This window comes from Podarcis vaucheri (assembly GCF_965113315.1).
Source record: "Podarcis vaucheri genome assembly, chromosome: 8".
In the NCBI taxonomy this organism is placed as follows: domain Eukaryota; kingdom Metazoa; phylum Chordata; class Lepidosauria; order Squamata; family Lacertidae; genus Podarcis; species Podarcis vaucheri.
The window spans coordinates 94045233-94063330 of NC_138766.1; the positions used below are offsets into that span (position 1 = coordinate 94045233).

The following is an 18098-nucleotide window of genomic DNA, read 5'->3' on the forward strand; positions in this document are numbered from 1 at the left end:
CATGAAAGTTGAAAGCATAATGAATCTGAGAAATGTGGTCTGTTTCCCATGTTTTCCTCCCAGCTCTCTTGCCGCAAGAGCTAGAAAACCTAAGAAAAATGAGGATTCTGGCAAGCTATAAGGAGTTGTGTCTCAGAGAACTTTATTCTGCTATAGCAACGTGCAAACAACAAAGACCCAAGTTGTTGTAAGCTTTTCTGTCTTTGGCTCCACTGTGTGTCCAGTTATAGCTGCAGAAATACAAATATGGCCATCTGTCATTGTAAGAGCTGTTTGACAGTGGAACGGACTCCCTGGGAAGGTGGTGGACTCTGCTTCCTTAGAGGCTTTTAAGCAGAGATTGGACGGCTGTCCATCATGGATGCTTTAGCTGAGATTCCTGCATTGCAGGGGGTTGGACTAGATGACCCCAGAGGCTCCCTTCCAACCCTATAGTTCTATAATCCTACATAGCAGTATCATTATGGTCCTCCCTTCATTCCCAAAGGCCCCATCCCGATGGTCCTCAATTTCCCTCTTTCCTTTACTTCAGTCTTTGAGTCTCTAATTTCTCCGTTCCTTTACTTCCACTTGCAAGCCTTGGCCATATGATTCCGCCCCTCTCAAAGTGAGAAGGAGGATAGTTGTTCTTTCAGAATTCCACACTCGTCTCAGTAGTAATTCCAGTGTGGCAGCCATTGTTGACTCGAACATGTAAACATGTGAATTTCACAGAACTCGTAGAGCACATTCCTGTGTGTGTCCAGAGGGGCACACTTCCAGATAAGGGAGCGGAGAGTCCAGTCTGTGGCTGCAATCCTAAGGAACAAGGCCCTCTCAGATCAGTGGGATTACTTCCACGTAGACATGCACAGGATTGCGGTGTTAGTCTGTAAATCCGAAAGGCTGCTCCCGCTCAGTTCTGCAGGAAACCCTTCACTTGGCAGTGAAGGTCACTGTGTGATGGCCTTGGCCAGATCATCCGGTCAGCCTGGCTTCTCTCGCAGGGTTGTTGTGATGCTACAGTGAGGAATGGAATAGTGCAGAATAGAAATGTAACAACAACAAAAAAATAGAAATCAACTTTCAAACCATTTCAATCCCAGTGATTAAAAAGGTGAACGAAAAATGCTAGGGCTGCGATCCAAGCCTGCTTGCTAGGGAGGAAGCTCCATGAAACTTGATTGGAATTTCAGTTCAGCATCAGAGCCGACTGAAGCTGGTTGCTTCATAAACACTTCTAGACATATTTCTACTTGGGTCGCTTGTGTGCCTGGCTTTGAGGGGAATCAACAAGGAAAGCAGAATCTGCAAGGTGCAACGAAAGAGGCTTTGGATGCTAAGAAAAGATCTAAGGCAAAGAAGCAGGTGCAAACCCAGGGGATGAGATTCCGCCAAGGGCTTCTTGCCCCCCAGCCTCAAGCACCCTGGTGGGCCCACCCCTGACAAGGGATGCTGTGGGGGTGCAGGTTCGTAGCATAATCAGAAGCTCTGCTATTCCAAGAAGCCAATTTTTAACGAGCAACATTTGTTTGCCACCCCGTAAGATACCAAGTTCTCTCAGCAACTTACAATAGAAGATTGTGCAACAAGGGAGTTAAAGGGTGCAGGAGTTTCGGGTCCCTTTAATGCTCTTTGTTCTATGTGCAAACCCTGGAAGTGTGCGTAGGCCTGTCTCACCGCATGCAAATCACACCTCCTCAGAAGCATCCTTTGAAAATAAAGATTGCCATGAAACAATTGCCAAGATACACTCAGAGTAAGTTCTCTGATGTTCAGAAAGCCTTTCATACGACCGGCTGCTTCTGGGGATGGAGTTGCCCGATGCCTCTAGTTGTGGCTGCCCATGATTTGCCCCAAACAGTTCTGTTGTCGTATTTTAAGGAAGATTTAAGTGTCGCTGGAGGGGCTTCAGTGGAGAGCAACAGGGGTGCTTGACATTTTTAAAAGCATAATGGTTAGTTGACCAGCTGAAGCTGCCCGGCTCTCCCAGGAAGTGGAATCTTCCTGGGTTCTTCAGTGGCATCTTTATCCACTGAATGACCTGCCCCCCCCAAAAAAAAAACCCACCCCACTCCACTGCCTTTCTTCCCAAATTGCTGCCTTTCTTCTATAAGACTTACTGGCGTGTTGCAGAAACTAGAAGCCAGACCCGGTTGGCACTGCCAGTTTCCTCTTTCTGCCATGCCCCCCTTCCCATTTAGTGGCCTACGAGGTGGGTAGGCCGTATCCTGGCTGTGCCCGTCCATGGGGCTCCCTCCTCCCCGCTCAGTAACATTTGAGGGAGGTTTAGAGAAATGTGACAAGTGGAGCTTTGCAGGAAGGGGGGTCAAGCAGAGACAAAATTGCAGTTTTCACATATTTGAAAGGCTTCCACAAGGAAGCAAGTCTTCTGCAGTCGCAAGCGAGAGGCTTTTCGTTTTATTTGTCCATCTTCCCCAGCCCAGAGGATCCGATGGTACACATGTTAAAAGACATGTACAGTCATACCTCGGGCTACAGACGCTTCAGGTTGCGCATTTTCGGGTTGCACACCATGCCGTACCCGGAAGTACCGGAACAGGTTACTTCCAGATTTTGGCACTCGTGCATGCGCAGAAACACTAAATTGCACTTTGCGCATGCACAGAAGTGCTGAATTGCGACCTGCACGTGTTTGTTGCGGGTTGTGAACGCTGCAGCTTGCGAATGTGCCTCCCGTACAGATCATGTTCGCAACCCAAGCATCCACTGTCCATAAAAGGCCCGTTAAAGACCCTAGCAAGAAAACACAAAAGTTTTCTTATCCAGAGTCTGACCATTGTTCCATCAAGTCCCAGGATTGTTGATGCGTAGCAGCTCTCCATGATTTTGGGATGTTACCAGGCTTCTGGTTGGCCACTGAGAGCAGATGGCTGAGCTAGATGGGCCCCACTGCCCTCCTCCATCAGGCTCATCTCAGGAAATGCCATGGATTTGACCCAGGACCTTCTGCACGCAAAGGATGTGCTCTATTCCTTCGCAGTGAGACACACAGATGGACGGGCAGCCCAAAGAAGGTTCTGTGATCGCAGTGGGACATGCAGGTGGAGGTAGTGGCTCAGATATTCACACTGGAAGGCGGGGGCTGTTTCCTCTGACTTGGAGTCATGTTTGTTGTCCTGCCTGTCCATTTGCTCTTTTGCTGCCCCAGCCTCTGATCTCTGCGTGAGGAGTCTGTGCCCAGGTGACTTGTTCAGCTTCCTTGCCGGCTCCAGGCAGGGCTGCAGCTGCTGTTTACACCAGGGGTCCGCAAACTTTTCCAGCAGGGAGCCGGTCCACTGTCCCCCAGACCTTGGGGGGGGGCAGACTATATTTTGAAAAAATAATAATAAACAAATTCCTATGCCCCACAAATAACCTGAAGATGCATTTTAAATAAAAGTACACATTCTACTCATGTAAAAACACGCTGATTCCCGGACCGTCCGTGGGCCGGATTGAGAAGGCGATCGGGCCGGATCCGGCCCCCAGGCCTTAGTTTGCCTACGCTTGGTTTAGACCAACAAACTTACTTTTCAAACATTTGAGCTCCTAATGAATGAATCAGCAGGATGAGAACCACACATGGTAGCCCTGAGCTCAGCAAGGCTTAAATATGTGAGCATCTCTGCTGGATCAGGCCAAAAGCCGTCCTAGTCCAGTATCCTGCTTCCAGCCAGATGCCTGCAGGAAGCCCCCAGGCAGGGCAGGCGAGCAGGAGCAGGAGTCTTGCATTCAGAGGCGTGCTGAACCTGTAGGGAACGTGGAGTCATCCTGACCAGTAGCCATTGAAAGCCTTTTCTCTCCAGGAAAGCTCAAGTAGTCACAGAACGTCTGGGCTATGTGGATCTCCTGTTAGTAAAAAAAGAAAAGAAAAGTGTTCTAGTTTGGAACTTCTGAGCCTTGGCAGCTTTCGACACTTAGTAGTCAGTCCCCTGTGCCATGCCGTAAATCTATACTGTAAGCTGTTTGGGGCAGAGACTCACTTTTACTTGCATTGGCTGTGCAAGGGACCACATTTAGCAATGGCACAACCTCGCAGCCAATGTCGCAACTTTGGTAAAAGTTAAATCTGCAGATCTCTTCTCCCCCCATTCCTGCCCTTCAATTCAGGGCTGCAAGAGCAAGAAAATGCAAGCTCAGCAGGCAGCAGTAAGCTGCCACCACACTCTGCTCTGTGGTGCTGAGGCGTAGTCTGTCTCTGCTGCGGCTTCTCCCTTCTCTGTGTTTAGTGGCTCCCCCTTGACTTCCTCCCGCGGCAGAGGCGCAGGCCAAGGAGCTTGCCGGGTTTTTACGATTCGCTCTCGGCCTCCGACTCTTCCTCTCTTAGGCTAGCTAATGACAAAACGTGATCCTTGAATGAAAAGGCGGATGAGCCGAAAATAGAAATAATTTTAAACAGCTGGATCCGCTTGGAGTGTACTTTGGCTGCCGGTGGAAGAATGGAGCCGATAATTACGTGTGGCTTCAGGGAAGGCTGCCAGCGTTACGGTCCTGGAGGACAGAGCTTTTGGCCTCTGCAGCCATGACCCCTCCTCTGGCCCTGACCCTTTCACCTGACTGACCCTTAGCACTTGGAGCGCCCGGCAGAATGCTGACCAGGGAGTCTCCTGGCCCCTGGCCCAGACCAGACCACCCACGCTCTGTCCAGGCCGTGCCTTTTGCCTCTGGGCTCTGTGTCTCCTACAGTTGCTGAGCCAATGACATCTCCATCCAAGAACCCATCTATTTCTTTTTTAATGTCCTGAAACTGACAACAGGGGCATGTAATTGTGTCTCTCCCACCCCCAATGAAATGCTCCTGAAGCATTAATCCAGGATGTCGGGGTCACCACCAGAGGCAGCATATGTTGCACTGCCCCTCCCCAGCAGGGACCTGCTGTGGTCAGGCGGCTGAGCTTAGGACTTGGGGAATGTGTGGAATGTGGAGGGCGCCACTGGCTGCGGCTTGTGGGGAAGCACGTCTCATTTTAAAGCAAAACATGGGCATTTCTGTCCTTGTGTTTGTAAGGAGGAGCCCAGAACGAGCCACCTGCATCTCTGCTGATCTTGGCACCAGAGGTGCAGCTGGCTTTTCAGGTGTTTGGGCCCTGAGTCAGCACATTGAATTGGAACCCCGGAAACGAACTGGCAACCAGGTCCGTTGTTTTGAAACAGGGTTGATGGTCTCTTGCAGACATGAGTGGCATTTACCAAATGCAGGAAAGCACACACAGTGCGTGATGAGAACTGGGCGCGCTGGAAGGTTGCTGATGGGTAGCTTTTAAAAAAAGTGTGTACAAAACAGGCCATTAGGTGCAGGGGTGGCTGGCTGCGGGGAGCGTGTCACATGGGTGAGCTGTGTCTGTTGACAGTGGACACATGGAGCCATGGCAGGAACAAGCTGTTCTGGCTTAGCTGTAATAACTCCGGCAAGGGAGCTGTGTGCTTGACCTTCTGGGCAGCTGAGGAGGAAGTCCTGCTCCCTTGCGGTCCTGAAGCAACAATGGGGTGGCCCCAGGGGCTCCTAAAGGCTGAAGCCCACTTGATGCTTTGCCTGCCTGCTGATGGCTGAGTGCTGAGGGCTCCGGTTAGCAACACAGAAAGCGTTTGCCTGGCAAAACTGCAGAGCCTTAATGGAGGTGGCTTGAGGGGAGAGCCCCTGCGCCAGGGAAGGAAAATGCCCCCAGAGGTGGGAATATTTGCGTGTTTGGGAACACAGGCGGTATGGGAGTTCCATAACTAAATCATCATAGCAAGAACAGGAAATGCAGGAGAAATTGCAATGGATGATAATGCGTGACTTTCAAAACGCAAGAGGCAGACAGTCAGATCACGATCCTGTCTTACAATAAGAAAGGCAGCTGCAGTCGATCTAAACTACAGTCAGTGAAGCTGCATCTTCAGGAACAGCAGTAGCACATGTGGAATGCATTTCCTCTGAGTGATGTCTCTTTGTTATGTCTGCAGAGTGTGGGCTTCCTAGCTGTCTAGTAGTGCCAGATATAGGGAGGGGGAAAGAGCAGGCAGTTCAGTTGTGGCATCGTAGAGTTGGAGGAGACCTTATCGTCTTCTTCATCATCTTCAGCGATCCCTCGTAGCCGAGTAAGATTGTTTTCTATAAACATGGTTTTAACAGTGAGTCTGTAAGTGACTGTGGAGGCCAATTCTGGATCCATACGTCCTTCCTCAGTGGGGACATTGGTTTCTGGGTGGGAGTTGACCATGGTGTGGATTTGCCAAGCGTGCCTTCCTCCTAGCATGTTCCTCCCTTATGTCCTGAGTTCGAGTGTCTTCAAAGCCCATGACACCTCTGGTAAAGGCTGTTCTCCAACTGGAGCGCTCGCAGGCCAGTGTTTCCCAGTTGTCCGTGTTTATACTACATTTTTAAAGATTTGCCTTGAGACAGCCTTTAAACCTCTCTTGTTGACCACCAGCATTACGCTTTCCATTTTTAAGTTTGGAATAGAGTAGTTGCTTTGGAAGACGATTAACAGGCATCCGCACAACATGACCAGTCCAATGAAGTTGATGTTGAAGAATCATTGCTTCAACACTGGTGATCTTTGCTTCTTCCAGTACACTGGTATTAGTTCTCCTGTCTTCCCAAGTGATGTGTAAAATTTTTCGGAGACACCATTGATGGAATATTTCAAGGAGCTGGAGATGGTGTTTATAAGTGGTCCACGTTTCACAAGCATATAGTAAGGTTGGTAGTACAATAGCTTTGTAAACAAGCATTTTGGTTTCCCTGCGAATGTCCCGGTCCTCAAACACTCTGCACTTCAATTGGGAGAAAGCTTTACTTGCAGAGCTCAGGAGATGCTGGATTTCGGCATCAAGGCTGGCCATCTAGCGCATCCCCTTCCCCACCCTTAGCAAGAAATCCAGAGCATCAGCAACCCCAAGAGGTGGTTTGTCCTGTCTCTGCTTGAAGACCTTCAGCCAGGGAAAGCCCACCACCCTAGGCAATTGGTTGCCTTTCTGAGCTGTACTCTTCCCTTGAAGAAGCCTGTCCTCATGTGTTCACCCGAAAGAGATCTAGTCCTGCTCAGCCAGCAAGAACAATGGGATCCTTCATACCATCACTGCTGCAATCTCTCACGACATAGAGTCGCAAATCCACAAAAACAGCACTGAAAGTTATTTGGAGAAACAATATCTTTAAACAGATAAAGGATGCCTTAAAACATCACAGCTACAGCATTACAAGATATTGAGATGAAGCATTGCAAATGAAAATTGAATGCCAAAATGCAATGAAAGTCCATGTTGTAAAGCGGCCTGATTAGGAACAAAACAAAACATCCTCTTAAACGCCTGAAAGGAAATCACATGTTACAAAACTCATTAGCGGCTGAGCAAAACCGCTGGGTTTAGAGGCTGCACCCTCAGCCTCTCTCCACACTCTTGTTTCACAAAGCACAACCTTGCCTGCCCCCCCGGGCCCCCACATACCAGTCTCTCTCAGCCATTCCTATCAGCCACCCCCATAACGCAGTTCATTCCCATCCAACCACTTGCCGCAAAGGGAATGTCTAATTCGTGAAGAATCCCTGGCAGCATCAAGCACCATCTACAGCCAGCTCATTTCCCCACTTCTGTCTCTGAAGCAAGAAGCCAGCTCAAGATGCACCATAAGCATCCCTCCCTCCCAGGGAGGGCCTGACTCTGTACCAGTCCAGTCTCATAGACTGGTATTAAGTGGCGTTGCAACACAGAGGAACCTAACAGACCAGATTCCCTCTCTGAGCAGTGAGAAAAAACTCAGTGCCAATTACCATCCAATAATGGACCACTCACTTTCTCCTACTGGATAATAATCCAACTATATGAACATAAAGGGGGGTGCCTTTAGCCTCACGGTGACCCCAAAGAGGTGACACCCACCCCAACTGACCTGCCTCTCTGCGGTGGCCCTTATGCAGTCTGGGCATGTGTGATTTAGCTGAGATTCCTGCATTGCAGGGGGTTGGACTAGATGGCCCCCGGGACCTTTCCAACTCTGCTGATCTATGATTCTGTGAGTCATACTTAAGGGAAGTGGGATGATTCTGGAAGGAGGCCCAGGACACACTCTGAAGGCATCTGAGACAGCAGGCCAAGCTTTCCCTTGTTCCCCTTGAGATGCAATGGATAAAGAGGAATTGGACTGATGGGGTTTTCATGCTGCGTGGCTGCTGAGTCCATAGAACCCCTCCCTTGTGCCATCTCGCGCTCCCATTGCTGCTTCAGTGCCCCTCTTGCCACCCTATCTTTGATCAACTCGACCCATTCTACCACTGAACACCCGTAGGCGGCTGACTCAATATTGACTGCATCCCCTTGGTGCATAAACAGGGCCAGTTCCTGCTGCCTCCATAGGTGTTTTCCCTCTGCCTCGGGGTTTCTGGCGAGTTTCTGTTGGCAGGGAGAGGTTCCTGGCTGGAAGACAGCAGGTGTTTTCACAAGGGGTTGGGGCCGGAAAACACACCCCTCGCCCTTGGACCGCATCCAGCTTCTAGGTGTGCACAAAGGTTTGCGGTTTGGCCTCAGCCGTCTCTCTGGGGACCTTTTTGCACTTGAGAAGACCTGCCACCCAAACTCTCCCCATGCTGCTAGCAAGACTGGCTTCCTTCTCGCTGGCCTTGATTTCCTGGATCTCTGGCTCACTTGGGTTTGTCAGGCCTTGCCTCTTGAGCCTCCAAAGTGAACAGGAAATGTGGAACAAATTGCTGCTCTTTTTGCTTTGCTGGATTTGGAAGTGACAATGGCCTTTAAATATTGCATTTGGGATTTGGAGAACAGACATGGTTGCTGTTGTTCGCCGTCAGACCTTGTTAGCCTTGGTCCTATTGCGGTGCTTGGGACTCCTGGGTGACCCTGCCAGGATGGACAGTTCCAGAGCCAGCTCCAGGAGTCAGCTGCTGAGGTGGTGGCGGGGAGGACTGGTTTGGCTGTAGCTTCAGACAGGTAGACTTCAGACAGGTAGATTCCTGAAGGAGTCCATCCTGCTGTCAGGTCTTGCCATCAAAGGTCTTCAGTCGTTGAGTTGGAATCTCCTTTCTTGTAACCTGAATGGATTGGTTTGAGTCCTACCCTCTGGAGCAGGAGAAAACAAGCTTGCTCCATTTCCCATGGGATAGCCCTTCAGATATCGGAAAATGGCTATCATATTGGTCTCCCTCAGGAGGTGGTGGGCTCTCCTACCTTGGAGGTTTTTAAGCAGAGCTTTGATGGTCGTCTGTCATGGTTGCTTCAGCTGAGATTCCTGCAACAACAACAACAACAACAACAACAACAATAATAATAATAATAATAATTTATACCCCGCCCTCCCCGGCCAGAGCTGGGCTCAGGGCAGCTAACACCAGTAAAATTACAGTAAAAACATAACGGGGGGGGGGATCCCAATTTAAAATACAGGTTAATATGCAATTTAAAATGCAGCCTCATTTTAAAAGTAGTCCATAGATCAAGACCATAAGGGGAGGGAAACATAAGGGTCAGACTGAGTCCAAGCCAAAGGCCAGGCGGAAATGCTCTGTCTTGCAGGCCCTGCGGAAAGATGTCAAGTCCCACAGGGCCCTAGTTGCAGGGATTTGGACTGGATGACCCTCGCAGTCGCTTAAACTCTACAATTGGATGATTCCATCTCCTCTCAGTCACCTCTTATCCAGGCTGAACATCCCCAACTCCCTCAACCATTTCCTTTGGTCATCTTGGCTGCTCTCTTCTGCAGGTCTCCCGGCTCCTTGTGCCTGTGGCACCAGCTCTGGGACTGTTCATGCGACTGTTTGCCCTGAGGCAGCCACAGAGTGAGAAAAAGGCTCCTTCTTGTGCAGGCGGGTGCCTCACACAGTATCAGCCTTATGTACCTTTCCATTTAAAAACAAATAAGCTCAAGGCAGTTTGCAATCCCTTTCGGAATGAGGGGACCACGTGTTGCGGGTGCTGAAAGCACTGCGCCACCTGCAATTGGCTGAAAAGACTTTGGTGGTGACACTGGCACTGAGGGCTTCTGGGTTGGCATTGACCCATGCCAGGGCCTTTTCCGTGGTGGTTCCCTAGCGAGGCAAGTCTGTCTCCCAACGTTAGTAACTTTCAGGAGGAATTGGAAAACAGTCCTGTTGGCCTAGGCATTTGATGGCCAAAGGGCAGTGTTCCTGGCAACTCTGAAATTATTGGTTGAGGTCATGTGTTTAGAACATTTTAAACTTCTTGAAAGTTTCTAACTGGTTTTAATGTTTTGTCATTGTTGTGTCTGCTGTCCTGGACTCCCTTGAGAGGAAAACAGGATATAGATTGAAATTATTATTATTATTACTATAAACTTAAAAATACTGGGAGGAGACAAGTCACAGCAGAGATAAAATCAAGGGACTAGTTAAAAGAATTAGCTTCCAATGATGTGCTTGCTTGCTTCTGTCATAATATGCTTTGGGTAGCACTCTAGGCTGGCAAGAAGGAAGCTTGCGTTGAACACCTTGAGCTCTGAAGTTTATGAGTTCCTTATTTATTTTATTTGCACCCTGCTTTTCTTCCAAGGAGCTCAAAGGCCGTATGTTGTTCTCATTTTATCCTCACGCCAGCCCTGTGAGGTAGGTTAGGCTGAGAGAGACTGTGCCTGGTCCCCAGTGCCACCCAGTGAACTGCATGGCCAAGTGGGGATTTCAGCCCTGGTCTCCCAGGTCCTAGTCCAGCGCTCTAACCACTGTGCCATACTTGGGGCTCCTGCAAGATTAGATAACCCCTTTGGTCTCTTCTGGCTCCAAGAGGGATGCCAGTGTTCCTGTCTTGTCCCCCTGTTGCCCTTATCCATTTATTGGCTGTGATCTGTCATCTGAAAAAGCGTCTTCACCGCCATCGTTCTGCCCGGACACTGAGGTCCAGCTCCAAGGGCCTTCTGGCGGTTCCCTCCCTGCGAGAAGCAAAGCTACAGGGAGCCAGGCAGAGGCCTTCTTGGTGGTGGCGCCCACCCTGTGGAACACCCTCCCACCAGATGTCAAAGAGAAAAACAACTACCAGACTTTCAGAAGACATCTGAAGGCAGCCCTGTTTAGGGAAGCTTTTAATGTTTGATGCCTTACTGTATTTTAATATTTTGTTGGAAGCCGCCCAGAGTGGCTGGGGAAGCCCAGGCAGATGGGCGGGGTATAAATAATATATCATCATCATCATCATCATCATCATCATCATCATCATCTTGAAAAGCAGAAGGGTGTCTGTGTTGCCGCATTTGCTTGGTATGAAACCACACACCCAGTTTGCCCAGAGTCACATGGCTGATCCTGCACTGGTGACTCTGGAGTTAAGTGAGATTTCTTAGGGAGACCACAAAGAATTGTGTCTGGGCCCTTCTGAACAGGACCTCCTTTTGCCCTTGAGCTGCCTCTCCCAAAAGCATTTGCGGCTCACGTTCTCCAGGGTTTGCGGTGCTTAGCATGAGAGATTCTCTTTGCTAAAACAAAACACACACACACCCTCTTGGGTTTTAGCTCTGATTTTTTTAATTGCATCTGACTGTTTAATTTAAGCGTCCGGCTCACAGCTGCGATGTTGAGGTCACACAGCGCAGATTATTGTTCCATTCTGCAGGGCAACACGGACAAAATCGTTCCTCTTTCAATAGCAATCAAAGCCCCGGTGAGGGAGTCACGTGGCAGCCACACCGCTCCTTCCTGACCATGCTGTGACCCTCCTGACGTGAGCGAGGTCCTGCCTGGGGTCACAGTGGGGCAGGCTTTCCAGACGAACGCTGCAGCCTGCCTGCCTGTGGCAATGTTGCAAACAAAACCTGCCCTTCTTCCCTTATGGGGGACACAAGAGCCCTTATAGAGTCCTTTGTAGGTTCTCCATCGGTCAGAGAAAATAACAGAGGCCAACCAGAGAACATTGAGAAGCAAAGCAGCTAGTAAGCCTGATCTTTATTGATCTGTTGCAATGGGGTGCTCCCCTCACACGCAGAAGGAGGAGGAGGAAGACCCAGAACAAAGGTGTGTCCGCTCTTATATAGACATTTTAAATTGCCCGCCCTGGAGTCCAAGACCACCCCCAGAAACCTCATACGTACATCAAAGAAAAGGCAGTCTGCAACAGAAATCTGAGTGCGTTGTTTATCTCCTGTCTGGCAAGTTACCTGATTGCATTATCTGGGTTTTGGCCACTCTTTTGTTATTATAACTACTTAATCCCTGAATCATACATACATCACAGAAGGGGTGTAGCCCAAGACCACCCCCAGATACATCATACTACATCACAGAAAGGCGGTCTGCAACAGAAATTTGAATGTTGTAGTTTTTCCTGTCTGCCAGGTTATCTGATAATGCCTTATCTGATTGCCTTTTCTGGTAGTCTGGCCATTCCTTTGAGATGGCGATTACCCAATTCCTGAGACAATGGGAAGGTTCCCTCACCCCCTCCCTCCTTGCAGAGAAAACATTTGGTCAGTTTGCGAGTCAAATTGGTTCCAGGGCTGTTTTCCTGTGCTGCTTCAGACATGTGGTTTAGATATTTATGTACGTGTTTGCTTGGTACACTTATGAACATTTATTATATATATGAGACCTTAAATTTTTTTATTACACAAGTAAGGCCTCCGTTGGGGCTGGGGGAGGTCAGAGGCCCCCCCAAAGGCTCTCAGGAGCCTGCCTTGTTCCAGACACTTGCTTGAGAAAAATTCCCCTCCCTCTCTCATAACACTAGGACTCATTAAAGGTGATGTAAACTTTGTACACCAGTGTAAAAGATTACGATTAGCTGTGAGCTGTCCGGGGTTTGTGTGTTTGTGTCTGGCTTTATCTCATTTGAGTAGAATGTGTGCTTCCATTTAAAATGCACCTCTGGGTTATTTGTGGGGCCTGCCTGGTGCTTCTACACGAGTAGAATGTGTCCTTTTATTTAAAATGCATCTCTGGGTTATTTGTGGGGCATAGGAATTCGTTCATTATTTCCCCCCGAAAAAAAATATAGTCCGGCCCACCACATGGTCTGAGGGACTGTGGACCGGTCCCCTGCTGAAAAAGGGTGCTGACCCCTGCTCTGGGTCCCTTCGCAGCTCTGTGGAGCCAAGGGGGTGGTTGGGCTGCTGCCGAGCAGTGCTGCTGCCACCAGGATGCAACCCTTAAGTCAGCCTGCTTGCCCCGTGTCAGCCTGTGATAGAGAAGGGGGAGCATGGTTCATCCTTCCCCCTGCCTGGGCTGCCCACTCCCTCACTTCTGGCGAAGGGGCTGGTTTTGTTTTGGTCAATGTGAGGGCTTATTCAGTTCCTGGATCCGGCCATCAGAACCGGGGAGGGAGGCAGGGGGCCGTTGGGATACAGAGAGCCTCCGAAACTCCTGAGGAGCAACACCTCCAGTGGGGAAGAGAGGGAAGGGGCCAGCCAAGCGAGGAAAGGGCTCAAGGATGCTGCTGAGAGCCCCTGCACCTCACCTCGCCGGGCTGGCCAGGAGGGACGCACGCCCCTTCCATCACCCAGATTGCGCAGAGGGTGAAACGCAAGGAGGGGAAGAGGAGACTTGGGGTGCCGAAGTTCTTACGTTGGGGGAGAAGCTGGAAGGGGCCACTCCCGGATTCTGCAAGTGACTGAGACGGACATGAACTTGGTAGATCTGCACTGTAAATGTTGTTGTTTAGTCATTTAGTCGTGTCCGACTCTTCGTGACCCCCTGGACCAGAGCACACCAGGCCCTCCTGTCTTCCATTGCCTCTCGCAGTTTGGTCAAACTCATGCTGGTAGCTTCGAGAACACTGTCCCACCATCTCGTCCTCCGTCGTCCCCTTCTCCTTGTGCCCTCCATCTTTCCCAACATCAGGGTCTTTTCCAGGGAGTCTTCTCTTCTCATGAGGTGGCCAAAGTCTTGGAGCCACAGCTTCAGGATCTGTCCTTCCAGTGAGCACTCAGGGCTGATTTCCTTCAGAATGGAGAGGTTTGATCTTCTCGCAGTCCATGGGACTCTCAAGAGTCTCCTCCAGCACCAGAATTCAAAAGCATCAATTCTTCGGCGATCAGCCTTCTTTATGGTCCAGCTCTCACTTACTGTAAATAGTTTGAGGAATAAAACCTATAACAGCCAGATCAGAGTCCTACTTGGTTACTCACGAGCAACCACCAGCAGCATCTGACACTTATTGATGTGCATCTTAAGACTGTTGTGTTGCTGACATGCACCCTAAACGCCTGTTCTCGCCCAGGCTCCACCCCAGCTGGAGGCTCCAGTTTCAGCCAGCGCAAAGGATGTGGCTGCTCTCTTTGAGCCAAGTATAAACAGTCGACAACTTGCGGTGTCAAGAGAGCCTGGCTTACAAACCTGGGCCAGGCCAGGCCAAGGTGTTAACCTACTTACTCAACCTGGCCAACCTGAGTGGCCTCCCTGCCTGCGTCACCTCGGCTGCTCCCGGGACTGTCAATGCGCTTCAGTGCCAGAGGTGTTTGTGGTCACTGCTGCGCTCTCTTTGTTACCTCATGCGGGAAGGCGATTCCTCCCAAGCACAGGGAAGAAGAGCCTTAAAGGAGTTAGCAGCCCTTTAAGGTGATCAAAACCGCAGCCAACGGATTGCCCAGTGTGTGGTGTTGTAAAGAAAAATCTGCCCTTTTCCCCTTATGCGGTATCCAAGAGCCCATATAGAATCCTTAGGTAGTGTCAGGGGATGATTAGCTGCTTGTGCTTAAAATTGTGCCCCTTCAGAGTTTGTGCGGCCCCACAAACCTCTGTGTGTGACAGAGCTCCTCAGACATGTCTGCTCTAGTCACTAGTAGAGTCTGACAGTGGCTGCCTGCGGAAGCGCTTCCAGCAAAGAAGTTCCTTAACGGAAACGCGTCTCCTGGACTCACGACGTGGCAGCTTCCGGCGAAGCATGGGTCTCCCTGCAGTTGCTTCTGACACCTCCCCGCTATTTTCGCTGGAAGTGTCTCTCACCCCTTTCTCTCCCCTGCTGTTTCCTGCCTGGGCTGCTGCGTCTCTCTCAGCATTACTGAGATCCTCCTCCAGAGACCCCTCGCTCCCCCTCCTTGTCCCTGCTTTAGCTGCTGACTCTCTCCCAGTCTCTGGGAGCCCTACCAACTCCCTTTCCTCTGATGTCAGTTCCCTGACATCCACCTCCCCTCCAGGGCCCCCTTCTCCCCCGCCCCTACTCTCTCCTCTGGGCGGTGAGGAGCTGAAACCCCGAAAAGAATCCTCTTCATCTTCAGACGTCTCGAACATTTCCCTCCATCGGTCTTCGTTCCGACTCGCTGAATCCTCCTCCACCTCGGAATCAGAGAACCCCTCCAACTCTTCTTCTTCGTCGGTGGTGGCGAAGTATTCCCTCCGGAACCTCGCCACTGGCTGGGGTTTACGAGGGAATCTCTGATGAAAAGTTTCAATCAAAACCTCGTCATCTACATCCTCTGCCCTGACCCAGGTGTTTTCCGACTCCGGCTCCCCTTCCCACATTACCAAATACTCTACTTGCTCTCCCTTCCACCTGGAATCGAGAATCTCCGCTACATGGTAGCTGTGTTCTTTTTCCTCCATAGCTGGTCCCCTATTGACCCTCCCCTCTCTGTCCCCTATATACGGTGACAGCAACGACCTGTGGAACACTGGGTGCAACTTCATGTGGTTCGGTAACCGGAGTCTGAAAGCCACTGGGTTGACCTGTTGCGTGACTTCAAATGGGCCCAGCCTTTTGGGTCTTAACTTCTTACAACCTCCTTTGAATGGTAACCCTTGGGTGGACAGCCACACCTGGTCCCCCACCCTAATGCTTTCCCCTTCCCTTCTGGTTTTGTCTGCCTGCCTCTTATATTCCTCCTTCGCCCTGTTTAAATTAAGTTGGAGCTGGCGATGGATCGCTTCCATTTCTTCAACGAACTGTTCTGCGGCTGGAACGCTCCAGTTCTCCCCTTCCCCCCCTGGGAAGGCTCGGGGATGACACCCGTGATTAGCCAAAAAAGGGCTCATCCCCGTGGACACGTTCTCTGCATTGTTGTAGGCAAATTCTGCCAACGCCAGCTTCTCCACCCAATCATTCTCTCTGTCATTCACATAACACCTCAAATATTGCTGGAGGACACCATTAGCTCTTTCCGCCTGCCCGTTGGTTTCTGGATGACGGGCAGTAGAGAAATTCACCTCTACATGCAATAAGCTCATGAGCTTCCTCCAGAACCTGGAAGTAAATTGTTTCCCTCGGTCAGAAACCACCCTCAAGGGGGCGCCATGCAGCCTAAACACATTTTCCACAAACAATTTAGCGGTTTCTTCCGCTGTGACCGCATGTGAGCAGGCTATAAAGTGGGCCATCTTGGTTAACAGGTCTACCACAACCATGATGGCTGTTTTCCCTTTGGACCTGGGCAGATCAGTCATGAAATCTATTGCCACTGCCTCCCATGGCCTTTCCGGCGTGGGTAGTGGTTCTAATAAACCTGCCGGTGCCCGCCTCTCCCCCTTGGCTCGTTGGCATTGGTCACACCCTCTCACATATTCCCGCACATCTTCCCTGACCTTGGGCCACCAGAATTCCCTGGTAACCAGCCACATGGTTTTGTGTTGCCCAAAATGCCCTGCTGTGGGGCTATCGTGCAGTTGCTTGAGTACCTTTTCCCTCAATTCCCCTTCAGGTATGTATAACGCTCCCTTGTAGTACAACGCCCCGTTTCTCTCCTCAAAACCCCCGGGTTTGTCTCCCTCCCTCCTGAGACCCCTGAGTTTGTCCTGGGCGTATTCATCCTGCACCGTTCCCTCTACCAGTTCCCTTTGCCCCACCAATGCCGCCCCACACACCCAGCGGTCCTCGGGAATGACATGGGTCTCTTCGGGTGCACCCTCTCCCTCCAAATATTCAGGTTTGCGTGAGAGAGCGTCCGCCCTAATGTTCTCCGGGCCTGGTACGTAACAAATCTCAAAGTTAAATTTGGAGAACTCCTGGGCCCATCTCAACTGCCGTTGGTTGAGCACTCGCGCAGTTCTCCAATACTCTAGATTCTTATGGTCCGTGCACACTTGCACCTTCTGTTGTGCACCAATTAGCAGGTGCCTCCATCTCCGGAAGGCCTCATGAATCGCAAGAAGTTCCCGGTCGTACACCGTGTAGTTCCTCTCAGATTTGTTCAGCTTTCGCGAAAAGAAGGCACACGGTCGCCACTCTGACCCCTCCTTCCCCGGCTGCAGAAGAAGCACCGCCCCTATGGCTCTGTCAGAAGCGTCTGTTTCGACCCTCAGCTTTTTTTGTAAATCCACATGTAGAAGTTGTTCATCAGAGGCGAAGGCCCTTTTCAGTTCCTCAAACGCTCGCTCCGCCTCCCCCGTCCAAACAAACTTCTTTTTACTGCTGAGACAGTCCGTGATGGGCGCCGTCAGGTGGGCGAAGTTTCGGATGAACTTACGATAAAAGTTTCCAAACCCTAGGAACCTCTGCACATCCTTCTTGGTCTTGGGTGTTTTCCATTCCAGCACCGCTTGAACCTTGCCGGGGTCCATGGCCAACCCCTTGTCTGACAAGCGGTACCCCAGGAATTCCACCTCCTTGGTATGAAACTGACACTTCTCCAGTTTCACCCACAGTCTGTTGGCTTGCAGCCTGCTCAACACTTCTCTGACGTCTCTCACATGTTGCTCCTCATTCTCCGAATACACCAACACGTCATCTAAGAAGGCCACGCAATTCTTGTAGAGCAAAGGCCCCAGTACGTGGTTCATGAAGGCTTGAAAACACGCGGAGCCTGTTTGTAATCCAAAAGGCATAACGAGGTATTCAAATGCCCCCAAAGGGGTGAACATGGTGGTCTTCCATTCATCCCCTTTCCTTATACGTATCAGGTTGTACGCCCCCCTTAGGTCCAGCTTTGTAAAAATCTTTCCTTTTCGCACCCTGGTCAAAATATCATCAATCCTGGGCATAGGAAAAGCCGCCGGCTCTGTCACTGCATTTAACCGCCGAAAGTCACATACCAGCCTCGGCTTGTCCGTGTTTTTTTTATCCACAAAAAACACTGGGCTACCCCCCGCTGCCTTGGACTCTCTGATGAAGCCTCTCTTCAGGTTCTTGTTAATGAACGCTCGCAACTCCTGCATTTCCCTGTCTGACATGGCATACAACTTGCCTACAGGAAGCTGTGCTCCAGGGAGTAAATTGATCTGGCAATCAAAGGGCCTATGCGGGGGTAGTTGGTC

General features: G+C 50.5%; 1 protein-coding gene across 1 annotated transcript in view; it reads left to right on the forward strand.

The window, feature by feature from the left end:
* PPP1R16A (protein phosphatase 1 regulatory subunit 16A) overlaps positions 1–18098 on the forward strand; it is a 39784-nt gene that overhangs the window by 2040 nt on the left and 19646 nt on the right. The gene's annotated exons all lie outside the window — the stretch shown is intronic.